The sequence below is a fragment of the Felis catus genome, chromosome D3 (assembly GCF_018350175.1).
Source record: "Felis catus isolate Fca126 chromosome D3, F.catus_Fca126_mat1.0, whole genome shotgun sequence".
NCBI lineage: Eukaryota > Metazoa > Chordata > Mammalia > Carnivora > Felidae > Felis > Felis catus.
The window spans coordinates 34,188,363-34,202,739 of NC_058379.1; the positions used below are offsets into that span (position 1 = coordinate 34,188,363).

The 14,377-nt window shown below is 42.1% G+C and overlaps 1 non-coding gene across 1 annotated transcript; it reads left to right on the plus strand.

Moving 5' to 3' along the window:
- Positions 1–201: 201 nt before the first annotated feature.
- On the plus strand, positions 202–287 carry TRNAQ-UUG. Its single transcript has one exon. It is a non-coding gene; the product is annotated as a tRNA-Gln (tRNA).
- Positions 288–14,377: the final 14,090 nt, after the last annotated feature.

Here is a 14,377-nt window from a genome sequence, read left to right on the forward strand (position 1 = left end):
CAGCCACACTATTGCCCTATGACGTTTATGCATGCTACACAGCACCTGTAGCACAGTGCTAGCCATACAAAACAGAAGCATTACCGACGGAATCTTCTCAACGTGCTGGTCAAGGTGTCAAGACTGGTCCAATGGGATGTGATCAGATACTGAAAAATCTTACCCTCAGAAATGATCTTAAAAGTCATGGAGGGTTGGGGCGCCTGGGTGGCTCAGTTGGTTAAAGCGCCAGACTTTGGCTCAGGTCGTGATCTCACGGTTTGTGGGTTCGAGCCCCACGTCGGGCTGTGTGCTGACAGCTCAGAGCCTGGAGCCTCCTTCGGATTCTGTGTCTCCCTCCCTCTCTGCCCCTCCCCTGCTTGCACTCTGTCTCTCTCTCTCTAAGAAAATAAATAAACATTAAAAAAAAAAATAAGTCATGATGGGTTGTTGGTAGGCTTAATGCCCGGGGTTGTTAATTTCTTTGCATCTTAGAAAGATTAATCAGGCAGTGGACTAGTGATGGTTTGAGGGGAATGATCAAGTCAGGAAGATCGGTTAGAAAGTTACTTAAATAATCCAGCAGAAGAAAGATGACTGTTTAAACCAAGACAGTGGAACTGGAGAAGGGGGAGTTGATTTTATGATCACTTAGGGAAAACCAGTTGATGGCACTTACAGATCAGTTCGATGAAGAGGGCAAACGAGAGAGAAAACTCCCAGGTCAAGATTAGGTAAATGGGGGACTGCAGTGATGGTATCCATAGGAGGGAAAATGAATGGGAAGCCATTTGTGGAGGAAGAGGGTGTGTTCAATTTTTGACATGTTGGTTTGAAGAGCTCTGGAGACATCCAGGAACAGGCACCCAGTAAACACTGGATAATGCACGTCAGACAGAGTACCAGCTCTCAGGTGGTTGCGGAAGCCATGGAGTTGAACGGAATCACCTAGGGGGATTGGGTGGCATGTGAAAATAAGGCGGCAGAGGAAGCCATAATGAATTCTAACATTTATGATGTGGACATAGGAAGGGGGCTGGGGAGCTGCAAGCAGGGACGGACAGGACTCAAGCAAGAGCAGTTCCCTGGGCGTCCAGGGAAATCGGACTGTCAAATTAAGGATGCCCAGGAGTGTCAAATACTGTAGAAGATTGTTAAAAAGTAAGGACCAAAACGTGTCTGTTGGAATTTGCCATCCAGAAGACAACTGAAGCTTTGTGACTTTAGTTTCACTTGAGAATAAATTATCTCTGTGTTCTTGTTCACTCTGAGATTCTCTAAGGCTATGATGGGTGGTGGCTGATGCATAAGGCCAAGAAAGAAACTTAAGATGAAAGTTCTAGATATCTCTGTCCCCCCAAATTTCTAATCACCATCTTCCTTTCCTAGCCAAGTTATGTTCCAATTTAACATTATTGAGAATGCATTTCTTTTTTTTTTTTTTTAACGTTTATTTATTTTTGAGACAGAGAGAGACAGAGCATGAACGGGGGAAGGTCAGAGAGAGGGAGAGACAGAATCTGAAACAGGCTCCGGGCTCTGAGCTGTCAGCACAGAGCCCGACGCGGGGCTCAAACTCACGGACCGCGAGATCATGACCTGAGCCGAAGTCGGCCGCTTAACCGACTGAGCCACCCAGGCGCCCCTGAGAATGCATTTCTATTTTGCTTTCTGCCAAATTGGAGGGCAGTTAAAATTGGGGTAGCATATGTGAAACCAGGATCGATCAGGTCTAGGAACCAGACTCAGCTCAAATGACTGCTAATGTTGGCCGAAATCTCGATGCCAGTTCTCATTTTCCATTCAGAAGAATGGCAATGAACTGGATTTCCTCTTTAACTATGTGGTCCGGTGCCCATCCCCTCAAGCAATGCAACAGTTTTCCTAGTGCTGAATTAAATGGCCCCATGTCCTGGCATTTGCGGGAAAGGAGGCAGGAAGTAATAAACGGTGATTTCATTTGTTTCTACAAGTTACGGAAAATGTGCTGGGTCCTTCCTTGGGGTCTTGTATGAAGAAGTTGGGACTTAGCTATGACACGTAAAGCATCCCCTGTCCAAACACCATTGGCGATCAGCGCAAAGTGTCGCATGAACAAAATCCTCGAAAGGTCCGTTTACGTGCCATGCTGATGCACCTTGTTTGGTCAGGATTTAAAATCTATTCATGTTCCTTCTTTAAATGGCTTAAAATGGTCTCTGCAGGATGAGTGGGAGTTAGCCAAGGTGTTGAACTCAACATGCACGGCCAGCAGGTTAAGAACCATTTCAGCACGGGGGAGGTGAGTTCATAACCTGGAGTAAGCAACATGTTATGATGATATTTTACTGCAAATTCTTCACTGGCTGCTAGAATCTTTGCGGCTGCCTAAACTATTTCTCAGATAACTTTACTCCTTATTGCTCCAAAAATAAAGAAAAGCTATGTACTGAAGGATCACTTAAAGCGTATTTATTTCTGAAGGGAACGGAGTGAACTACAGATCTGACGTGCCTGTATTCGTTGTATCTCATATACATCACAGGCATACTCACACAGGCTGAAATTGTTACCAATCCATGAATGGGATCTTGAATCGCAAATGTTTGAGGACAAGTTCATAACCGGAATTGAAAAATCTCACGGCTTTCCTTAACACTTTTTTTTTTTTTAAGTTCTGAAGAGTTAGTTTCAAATGTCAATCGTGTAACTGAACTTTCGTTCTTAGAATTTGAGAGCCCCCAAGTTTTTTAAGTTGCCTGGAGCCTAGATCCTTCCTCGCTTGGGGAGGGACACACCACGGGCTCAGTGCCTTCTCTCCCTCATGCCTGAACCAGAGAATTCTAGAGTTTTAACTGATTGTCAGGCTTATTTTATCCATAGCTGATTTTCACGTATTAGGACAGGAATTGTTCTTTTTCACCTGTCTTTCTTTGGCTAACTCAATGAAATCAGCCCTCAAATATATCACGGGATTAGTGCAGGCACAGAGTTTTAATTCTTAAAGACACAGCTCCAACTTTCTAATTTCTAATAAAATATCTTTATTAAAGCCTTGCCTTTGACGCCCTGCTAATTTAAAGACACATTCAAATCTCATAAATAGTAACAGTCCGCCTGGAGCCTAAAGGACTCTAAGACCCATTCCAAAGGAAAAAGTCCTTGCTGCAAATACTTTGATATTCACTCCTGATCGAAGCCTTGTCGGAATCATGCTCAAAACAGTCAGACCAACCTTCAGGATTTTAACAGTTTAAGAAAAATACGTAAGTGGGCTTTATCTTTGGCTACCACGCATTTTTCTAAGGTTGCTGTGGCTTTCAACTGGACTTGTAAAGATTTTGTGGCTGTCTCATGCAGGGCACGGCGCAGCGCGTTACGGGGAGCCCCAGGACTGCTGGTGGGCAAGATCCCCCACTCCCCAGGATGGCAGGCCTCCATCCCAGCGAGAGGACGTGAACCCTGGAATTACTTTTCCTTCCTCGGGGACCAACAGAAACGTGAGTGGGTGAGCAGCAGAGGTCTGTCGGACGAACAGGCTTTACCCCCGGAGCTCACCCGCACACAAAAGGGTACACACCTGGAATCAGGGTAGCACCTACGTCCTGCTCCCGGAGGCCCGGGAGGCACACCCTGAGGCCGAGGCTGTTGGCTTCAAGAAACAGTACACAGCATGACACGCAGAGACGCGGGGGCCCGGGCTCGAGATGCGAAGGCAAGAAGTGACAAAAATAAACCTGTGAGCAGGCTGGGATCCCACATCACAAAGGGTTCTGGGAGGTTTCTGGAATAGCTTATGCCTCGCTTCCCATCAAATTTGGATTAGCCATGGCAAAAGAGGAAAGAGAACAAATAAAGGAAATCCACAGATAATCCCCAAACCTCCATTTGAGCTAATAGTTTAAATTCCTTCGATGCCAAGTCAAGCCTTTCTTTGTTTACCAGACTTGATAATGAGGGACAAAATAAACCAATCTCATTTTAACCTCCTTCCCCTGCGTGTGGATGGAAGCAGGGAATGGGCTGAGGTAATCCTTAATGTGGGCGCATCTGCCTGAGCCCCACCTCGGGGTGGGGGGAGGGCGAAGAAAGAGGACTGCCTGTCCCCACCCGCAGCGCCACTGGCCACAGGGTAGCCTGAGGAGGAGTTGCCCAAAGCCAGCTGTGCTGGGGGGGCAGGTGTGGAGCACAGCCAGCAGGGCAGTGAGGGGCCTCATGGGGGGGGGGGGTGCTCTAGCTATCTTAATTGTGAGATGGGACCGACCGGTGGAGCCCAATCCAGTCAGGAGCCACCAAGCAAGGCATGAATGACAGCAAAGAAGGGGGAAGAAGCTGAGAACATGAACGATCTGGAAGCAGCGTAGTGTTGAGGCAGAACTCTCTCCTGCCCTTCCCCTCTCGGACACCCAGTAGGTTAAGACCACAGGATTGGCAATGACATAGCCAGCCCCCGACTAAAAGTCTACTGGACGTGTCACTGCATTTTCACGGAGTCTGAAACCATAGCCCCAATTCCACTCACAGCAGCGAATGGCTTTCTTCACGTCTCCAGACATGGAGCCTCTCAGGGCCCCGGTCCCAAGATGCCCTTTCCCCGGTCAACCCCCCTTGTGAGATGACTTCACTTGCCTTTTCTGATCTTCTCAGGTCATTTCGCCTGGGGGCACTTCGCAAAAGAGCTCCAGGTCTGCGGGTCTGGGCTGTGGCCCAGCTGTGTCACTAAGGAGCTTGGTGACCTCAGATATGGCACTGTTTTCTGCTCTGTTTCTTTTGCTTCATCTATAAAATGGGAATAAAATTGGGGCGCCTGGGTGGCGCAGTCGGTTAAGCGTCCGACTTCAGCCAGGTCACGATCTCGCGGTCCGGGAGTTCGAGCCCCGCGTCGGGCTCTGGGCTGATGGCTCAGAGCCTGGAGCCTGTTTCCGATTCTGTGTCTCCCTCTCTCTCTGCCCCTCCCCCGTTCATGCTGTGTCTCTCTCTGTCCCAAAAATAAATAAATGTTGAAAAAAAAATTTTTAAATGGGAATAAAATTAGCCATCTCTCTTCAGCTCACACGGCTGATGTGGACTAGAGCAACTTGTCCTTTCTGTTTAATGAACAAACTCTGAGAATACATCTTAAGGATTTTCTTTCCTTCTTTCTTTCTTTCTCCTCCCTTCCTTTCCTTCTTCCCTCCCCCTCCATTTTTTTTCTTTTCTTTTTTCTTCTCTTTTTGGAAGTCCCTTCCTTCCTTCCTTCCTTCCTCCTTCCCTCCCTCTGTTTTTTTTTTTTTTTTTTTTTCTTTTTGGAAGTGACTCTGGAAGAAACTTCCAGCAGTCCCCTATTGATATTCTGGTGCTTTTCAACCCTTTTCCATTTGGTAATAATTTTATAAATGTGTTCTGGAAAAAATTTTAAAAGATGAAATGATGTAAATACATTGAAACAGTGGATAGGAAAGTCTTTCACGCACTAATACTCTACCAACGTGAGTCGGTGAGTTGTTATTTAAAGAAGTGGAAATCTTCTGGGGCCACAGGAGGTACAAAGGTCAGGTTGAGCCTCAAATTCCACGTAGTCTCAACGGGCCTAATTTTCATACAAATTCCCTCTAGAAAGTAGAAGCCCTGCACAGCCCCAGACGGACATTTATAACCACCCCAAGTTCTTTTCCTTTCGGTATCTGAAATGATTTAGCCTAAAAAGGAGCCTCAGTGGGCCTCTTGCCAGCTGTCAATAGTTTTAAGCTCTTAAGTCAGTATTGCCCCTGTCTTTCTCCTTGGAAAGAACCAAAAATGCAGCCTACTAGTTAATTGCTAAGCCCTTAAAGAGTTCCTAGTGCAAGAAGTCAACTCACCCTACCCTGCTCAGTTATCCTCACTCTGAGGACAGAAAACGCGCCCAGCTCTCTCCCAGTCCCCCTGGATGATCTGCCCCCTCCTCTGCCCCACTCGGTGGGAGAGAGCCAGGGGCGGAGGCCGGAGGAGGAAGACAGCACTGCCCACTCCCCACAGCTGCTGAGGCAGAGAACGTGCCCCTGGCTGGAGAAAGGGAGGGCCTCTGGCCGCGTCTCAGGCCAGTGGAGGTGCTGTAGGCAGCACCCCTCCTCTATCTCCCGGCTACCCCGTTGGTGTTGAGGCACCTCCTCCAGTTGGTCTGTAATCTTCTCAGTAACCCCCTCTCAGAGCCCCGTGCTCCAGGGGCACAGGTGCAAATGGCCTGTGGCCTGGAATCCCCGTACCCTCGTGCTTCCTCCTAAGGGAGGAGGCAGATGCCCCTACAGCACATCCGGGCTTCCTGAGCGAGCACTGCTCCATCTAACAACATCTGCACATAAACCTTGTCGGAAGTAACACTTCCACGGGAGAGTTTAGGGAGCTATTCAAGGGAAAACAAAACAGGGTCGGCCTGTTCCGTTCTGTTTTGTTTTGTTCTCTTCTCTTCCGCTCCCTCTTCCTCCCCCTTCCCTTTCTCTCCCCCACCGTCCCTTCCCCTTCTGGTGTGTTAGGACGTTAGGTGCAGCACATCCGCAGAATTAAAACGTAACTGTTATGATTATTGTTATTCGGGTGTTTTGCAGGAACGCAGTGATGAGTGCCAGCCTGAGGGCCTCGCCAGCGTGGCCCTGGGCTTATCTGGCAGCCGGGAGGCTGGCACAGGCCGCCCCACAAGCAGCAGTGCGCAAGGAGGGAGCACCCCCGGTCTCCGAGAGAGGGTCTTGGGTTTTCAGATAGCTCTTCGCGCTCCTCAAGGTATTTGGCTGGCCTTGGCCGTTTGGTGTCCCTTGAACTTTTTATAAAACATGGGACTCCTTCCACATTAGGCATTTTGAAATCCAACCACTTTTGCAGACCATCTGTTATTTAGTAACGTGCAAATTACCAATAAAGAATTCCAGATTCTTTTTTGCAAACCCAGCTATAAACAAATGCCCCACATGCCGAAATGGAAGTCATTTTCCCTTTGAAAACTCATTCAATTCTGCACGATTGGAAGAGACTGAGGGAGAAGCAGATGCCAGGGAGCAGTACTACTGCACGCATCATAACACGAAGCCAAACACCGACAAGTCTTCGGGAATCTTCCGCCTGCTTCCTGTGGACTCTCCTCCCGCTGCACATTCGCTCAGGTATCTTGCCATATGGTGCCTGTGTGTGCCCAGAAAACCCCTGAGGGCCGATCTGTGTGCCACAGTCTTATGTGTTCTTTTAACCAGTTAAAACATGGGCAAAGTATGATTTCTCGCCCGCAGAACAATGGGATAGCACAAATAAAAATTACGTTGGGCTTGTTTATCCCTAACAGGTTGCTGGGGAACCCAGTTTCCTCCGTGCTTCAGTAACCAAGCTGCGGCCATTTCATAGAACACTCTGTGGGACGTCCCTGCGAAACGGTTCTGAGGGGAGCGTTTATGGGAAGCAGGAGAAAAATGGTAAGGAGGAAAGTCTCAGCTGAGTGGATTGCAGCTCACACCAAAGTGAACTGTTTGTAATCTTGGGGCAAAATCAAATGTCCAGGGTCGGCCTTCAGGCAGAAGAATTGGGATGTGGGTCAAGTTCTCTGGGACTCGTCTCTCTGTTCTTTTCTGAGGTATGCCACTTGGAGCCCTAATTCTCTTATACAGGCAAGGTCAGTAAGTTTAAAAGCAAACCCTTCAGTTTACTTTATTTTCAGTGAGGACTGTTCTTGGTCTATTGAAAAAGAAATTCATTCTGGAGACCAGGTAAATATGAACTCATTGAAAGTCAGAGGGTTTTGTCTTCTAGTAATGACTAGAAGTTTGGCCACCAGAATTGCGCCACCAGATTGCATTTATAAATGCACAAAATACACACACACACACACACACACACACACACACACACACACAAGTAGCACTAGACAGCTCCCAAAAGCAAGCAGAAACTGAAGGAAAGTTGGCCTTGAACGATGAAAACTAAACTGGGAAAAAATGTATGAGTTTTCTATTGCCGCAATGATGAATCACTGCAAATTTAGTGGCTTGAAACAGTACACATGTATTTTCTCGTAGTTTCTGTAGGTGAGACGTCTGGGGACATTTTAGAGGGATCCTCCGTCAGGGTCTTACCGGGCCACAATCAAGGGGACAGCTAGGGCTGCAGTTTTGTCTAAATTGTGGAGTCTTTTGCAGCTCACAGATTATTGGAAGAAGTCAGTTGCTTTCTGCTGTGGAACTGAAGTGTTCGGGTCCTAGAGGTTGCTCACCGTGCCCTGCCATATGGTCTTCCCCAGTACATGGAGGTTGCCTCTTTAAGGTCAATAGGATAGCATCTGCTGCTCTTGGCTCTCTTTCTTTTAAGGGTTCACATGATTAGGTCAGGCCCACCTAGGATAATCTTCCCTTTGGTTAATTCACTGTCAACTGATTGGAAAGTTTAATTATGTCTGAAAAATCCCTTCACCTTTTCCACATAGTTAACCTAATCACATGAGTGAAATCCCATCCTATTCACAACTCTCCCCCACACCTAGGGGAGGAGATTATGCAAGGCATGTCCACTAGTGGTGGAAATCCTGGGGACCACCTCAGAACTCTACCTACCACAGTAAAATTTAAATGCTCGATGGCACTCCCCCAATTTGCACTGCAAGCCTCGACAGTCTTATACAAGTTTAAGGAATCAGAAGTCAGACTTCACGTCTGACAGGATGACTGGAAGATTAAGAGAATTCCATAAGGAAAGAAACTACAGAGAGAATGAGCCCATAACTCTGCATATAAATTCTTCCTGAATAATAAAATCTTCTAGCTATTGAACCAAGGGTGTACTTGGGAGACTTCAAGAGGCCTGGCAAACAAAGCAGCTGGGAGCTAAAAGAACTGAGAGATTTCACCTGCTGAACACCACAGGAGATACTATTTGGAGATCTGCCTGAATAGAACTTGACACTTCTCAGAGGAACATAACTAAATCCAGAGTCTCTACACGTATCATTCACAATATTCATGATACAATAAAAATTTACTAGACATGCTGAGAAATAACACAAGTGACCCTAGCCAAGAGAAAAAAAATCAATAAATACAGACTCCAGGATAAACTAACATGAAATTAGCAAACAGGACTTTAAAACAGTACTTATAAAGTTGTTCAAGACCCTACAAGGAATAGTGCCACCACTGCTCTCATTTTCTTTGTATTCACATTATCTCCTTGCTTATATTTTTATTTTAAATCCGTCTTGTTACTTTAAGTGACTTTCTAACCTTCAGCATTTAGCTGGACTTTTTTGTCTTAGTACAATCTGAAAAGGTCTGGTTTGCAATAGGAAAACAGCCTTCTTCATGTTTATTGTAGTAATTTTTATTCCTTATATGTTAATTTATGAATATTATTTCTCCTACCTACTTCGTCTTTTTCTCATTTTTGTTTATATGATCAGGTTTCATTTACTGTCCCTTTTCCTTCTCTTAAAGGTTTTTTTGTCTTCCCTGATGTTCATGAGCTTTAGATACTTTCAGGGCCCCAGTATTCTCTCTCAACTCCTCACTCATTCCCAGACAAGATGTTATGTCTTTTTTCATTTCCTTTCTTTCGTCTTTATCCCCCCACCTCAACATCTAGGTTATGCTGAGATATATATTGCACTCAATTTATCAAAACCCACTTGTAGTTGTTGTCTGTTTTTTTTTTTAATGTTTTTAAATGTTTACTTATTTTTGAGAGAGAGAGGGCATCAGTGGGTGAGGGGCAGAGAGACAGGGAGACACAGAATTTGAAGCGGACTCCAGGCATTGAGCTGTCAGCACAGAGTCCGACGTGGGGCTCAAACTCGTGAACTACGAGATCATGACCTGAGCTGAAACTGGACACTTAACTGACTGAGCCATCCAGGTGCCCCATGTTTTAAGTATTCTTATGTTGAATTCATATTGCATATTCTTAGGAAGGTTATCTTTAACTGTTGGATTATCTATATATATCTATCTAGTCACTTATTTCAAGTTTCATTGCTCGTTATTTCTCTTCTCCTTTTCACCTTTCCCTTTTTGATTCACTTGTTCTTTGTTTAGAGCTCTTTAAAAATTATTTTCCTGGGGCACCTGGGTGGCTCAGTCGGTTAGGCATCCGACTTCAGCTCAGGTCACAATCTCGCAGTCCGTGGGTTCGAGCCCCGCGTCAGGCTCTGGGCTGATGGCTCGGAGTCTGGAGCCTGCTTCCCATTCTGTGTCTCCCTCTCTCTCTGCCCCTTCCCCGTTCATGATCTGTCTTTCTCTGTCTCAAAAATAAATAAAAACATTAAAAAAATTTTTTTTAAATTATTTTCCTAATCGGTATACAAGGGTGGTACAGTCTCTGAATCTTTTAATATTTTCAGATATTTTCTTTCAACCTGACAAATGAATGAGATATTTATAACATAGAATTCTTCAGTTGCAATATTTATTCTTTCTAGTCTATAGATAGTATTCCACCATTTTCCAGTATTCTGGTGCTATACAAGAAAATCTCTGTTGCACTTCTGATTCTTTTTGCTTTATACATAAATTTTTCCTTATATCTGAAAGCCATCATATTTTCCATTTTTCCTCAGAGTATGATATGCCAAGGGGTATGCCTTTTCTCATTCAATCTGCCTGATGCTCAGGGATTATGTGCAATTTGAACTGCTACATTATATTTCACTGGTGATTATTTCATCTAGGTTCATAAATAAAGTTAGCCTCTAATTTTCTTTTATTTGTGGTCTTTGTTGGATTGTGGTAAATACTTTGTAAAATTAATTTCCTATCTTCAGGAGCAGCATCTTTTAGGTTTGCATGGGGAACGTCAACTCCTTGAATGTTTGATAGACTTTATTTGTAAAGCCATATCAGGCACTTCTTGAATTTTATTTATCTAGATAAGGTTAAACAGATGTTTGTTCACCATTTTAATTAATTTAATGGTTATTGACCTACTTGGGGTTTCTATTTCCCTTCTTGCATTTTTCCAGAAATTCGTTGTATCTAGGTTTTCAGATATATTGGAATATGTTTGTTTATAATATTCATTCCTAATTTAAAAAACCATTTATTTATATCTAAGCTTATTTCCCCACAGTCCTTTTTAATTTGGCTTATTTGTGTTTTTTTCTTTTTCTTTGTGATCATTGTTTTCCAGAGACCTAACTTATTAGCTTTTCAAAGAACCAGATTTTGTTACTTTACCCTGTGTTTTTGCTGTTGTTGTTGTTGTTATTCTTGGTTTTATAAATTTCTGCTGCTGTATTTCTTCCATTAAGGTTTCTTTGGGTGTACTCTGTTATTTTTTTTTACAGTAACTTGAGTTGACTCCTTAGCTCATTTATTTTGAATTTTTCTTGGTTTCAGACATACATATTCATAACTATTAATTTCTCAGCTGATCCCACAGATTTTGGCTATTTTATAACTCTTATAGTTTCCCTTTTAACCTGGATTATCTAGTAACTTTTTAAATTTACTTTTTAGTCATTATACAGGATCATATTAGCCAGCCTGTCATTGCTGATTTCTGTTTTCATTACATTATTTTCAGAAAGTATAATCTGGATAATGTAGCATATTGTGGCCTATGTTATGAATTATGTTGGGAGATGTTCCATGTGTGCTCAAAAATAAATGTGTATTTTATTGGTCAGGATCAAGTTTGATATATAGCTATTGGGTTGAAATTATTAACTGTATTATTCATATTTTCTGTATCTTTTATGATACTTAATCTACTTGATCTAAATGAAGTGTATCAACAACTCCAATTGCAAGAGTTGAGCTATGTATTTCCTGCTTTGGTCCTGTTGGTTGGTACTCTATCTATTTCAACTGTATCATTAAGTAGTATTTTCCTGACCAGTACAACCATCAGACCTTTCAAAGGATTCTATCCTAGAGCCCAAACATTTGAGGCCCCTGTGTGTCACAAACGCACAAAAGTGACATTACCAACCCCAGCCTTCATTCATGACTAACTCTGTTCAGGCCTCGGGAGAATACTTGTCCGGGTCTCTTGCATTAGGCCCTTGATGTCAAAGGCAACTATTTCAAAATGTCATTGTAGGCTTGTGGGTTGTGTTGCTGCTGACCTTGGACAAGGACATTGCTTTGGAGTACTGGGAAGGATTTCAGCAGTGGAAGAACATAGGTAAGAAAAAACAAAAAAGGATTAGTTCTGTCAAATCTTTCCTCTCAGAGAGCAGAGGGCAATAGACACTCGCATGATGAAACAGCATTACCCAGCAGTGTGGAGGGTCAATTATTTTTGTCTGACGCTCTTGGTTTTCTAATTTGTAGTTCCAGAGGTTATCACAAATGAGTATATGTTGGTAAAAATCAAGGCACATTTTGTAGTACAAAAATTATTGACATTACTCTTAACCTTATAAATATGTTGATCTAAACACAAGGTTAGCACGTAGATAATGTTAAATGCTAGATTTATAAAACCATTTAAATTAATTAGAACAATACATTTTGATTTAGAATGTTAATATTATTAATTATAATTCATTGCGATTTGTACTTTGCTTTTGGATTTTAATGGATAATCTTAAGTACTTTAGAAAAAAAATAATTTTTGGAAAACACGCAATAATCTTAAATGTCTTGTTTTTCATTTACCTTAATTTATGGGTACACGTAGATTGAGGAAGATATACCCATATTTAAAATAATTAGATTTTAACACTTCATATTAGGTAAAAGAAAAGGAATACAAATAAAGGTCAAAATGAAATAAAAATGCAAAAGTAGACCTTGGAAAAAAAAGAATCAACAACATTTTCCAAAATATGGTCTTCTTAAATGCTTAAAAACTGAAAAAAAATTAAGCAGATTTTAGTTAAAGATGACTTACAAAATATAAACAAAATGTTAGACACTTTATTTATAAATATTTAATCCTTTATTAGAAAAAAAATATGAGCAGTAAATTATCTTCATCAAATTCACAAGTTGATAAGGTCATAAGAAATCCCTAAAATTTCATCATCTTTACTAAATGAAGATTGGATTACTGATTTTGAAAATGACAGAAAAAGTCGACCTGAATACTCTAATTACAACTCTAACCTCTCCATGGGGGATAAAATTGGCAAGTTACAATGGAAAAATTAAATCTGAGTGATGTTCATTGAATGATGACCCCGGGAAGTGGCCATCGCATCCATGTGACGGTGTGAGAATGTTTCCCGGCAAAACACAATGCATTAAAATTTAATATAGTCTTCCATTAGTTGAAATTTTGAGATTTTATTTTATACTAAAATCTTTTCAATGGAGGGAGAAAAATGTACCTTTTGTATGCTAGGTTCAAAGAAAGCATTTTGTTACTCTTGTGAAAATGTTTTACAATGTGTTTTCAGGTTAATGATCCCATTTGTAACTGGAAAAACTTATTTTCTTGATTAAAATAGCACGATATGTCATTTGTATAACCCAAGAAGTTGCATATGCTGTACGTATAATTTTTAAATAAAGCCGATTAAAGAGTAAACAACAGATGGTGTTCAACAGTGACAAGTAAATGCTAATAGAAAACATTAGCGTGATATTCTTATGAAGTAATGTGTCCAGTATTTCACTAAGCATAACATTGCTTTTTAAGGCATCAACAGCACAAGATTTAAAGAATATAATGGAAGGGTGCCTGGGTGGCCCAGTTGGTTAAGCATCCAACTTCGGCTCAGGTCGTGATCTCCCGGTCCGTGGGTTCCAACCTCTTGCCGGGCTCTGTGCTGACAGCTCAGACCTGGAGCCTGCTTTAGATTCTTTGTGTGTCTCCCTATCTGCCCCTCCCCAACTCACACTCTGTGTCTCTCTTTCAAAAATAAACATACATTAAATTTTTTTTTAATTTAAAGAATATAATGGAGCATTTATAAGTTTACTAGAAATAATTTCATAATTTGATTCTAGAATGGTAAGCACAAAAGCCAGATAAAATAAATATAGCAAATACTAATCTCTAGGATGGAGAACTCAAGATTAGTATTTTAAGGAGTGATAAAGGGAAAGAAAAATCATGCATAACATTTAAAAACTTAAGTATTATTTATTTTAACTAGATTATAGCAGGGAAAAAAAGTCATGTTGAACAACTAATATTTATTACATATGTTGAACTACAAGCAGAACAAAAACAAGGAAGCTGGGATTTATGAGTAGCGCCTGGTCTTACACCTGTTATAAACACAGGTGTGACTTACATCAAGAACTGCAAAAGTAAATTTTAGCATGAAGAACTGATTCGAAAGTCTTTCTAGGGGAGCTGTGAATGTATAGAGCCACAGGTTAGCAAAGAAAAAGTTGCTGCCAGAATTTTGGCTAGAAATCTGAAAGTATTCTTGCGTGATATACAATGTCTAGTTTGAATTAATTAACAAAGAGATATGTGGGTGTCGACGACGTTTTTCAGAACCTCTCAGTGATTATTTGTGATATTTCTTTGCATTTGCCCC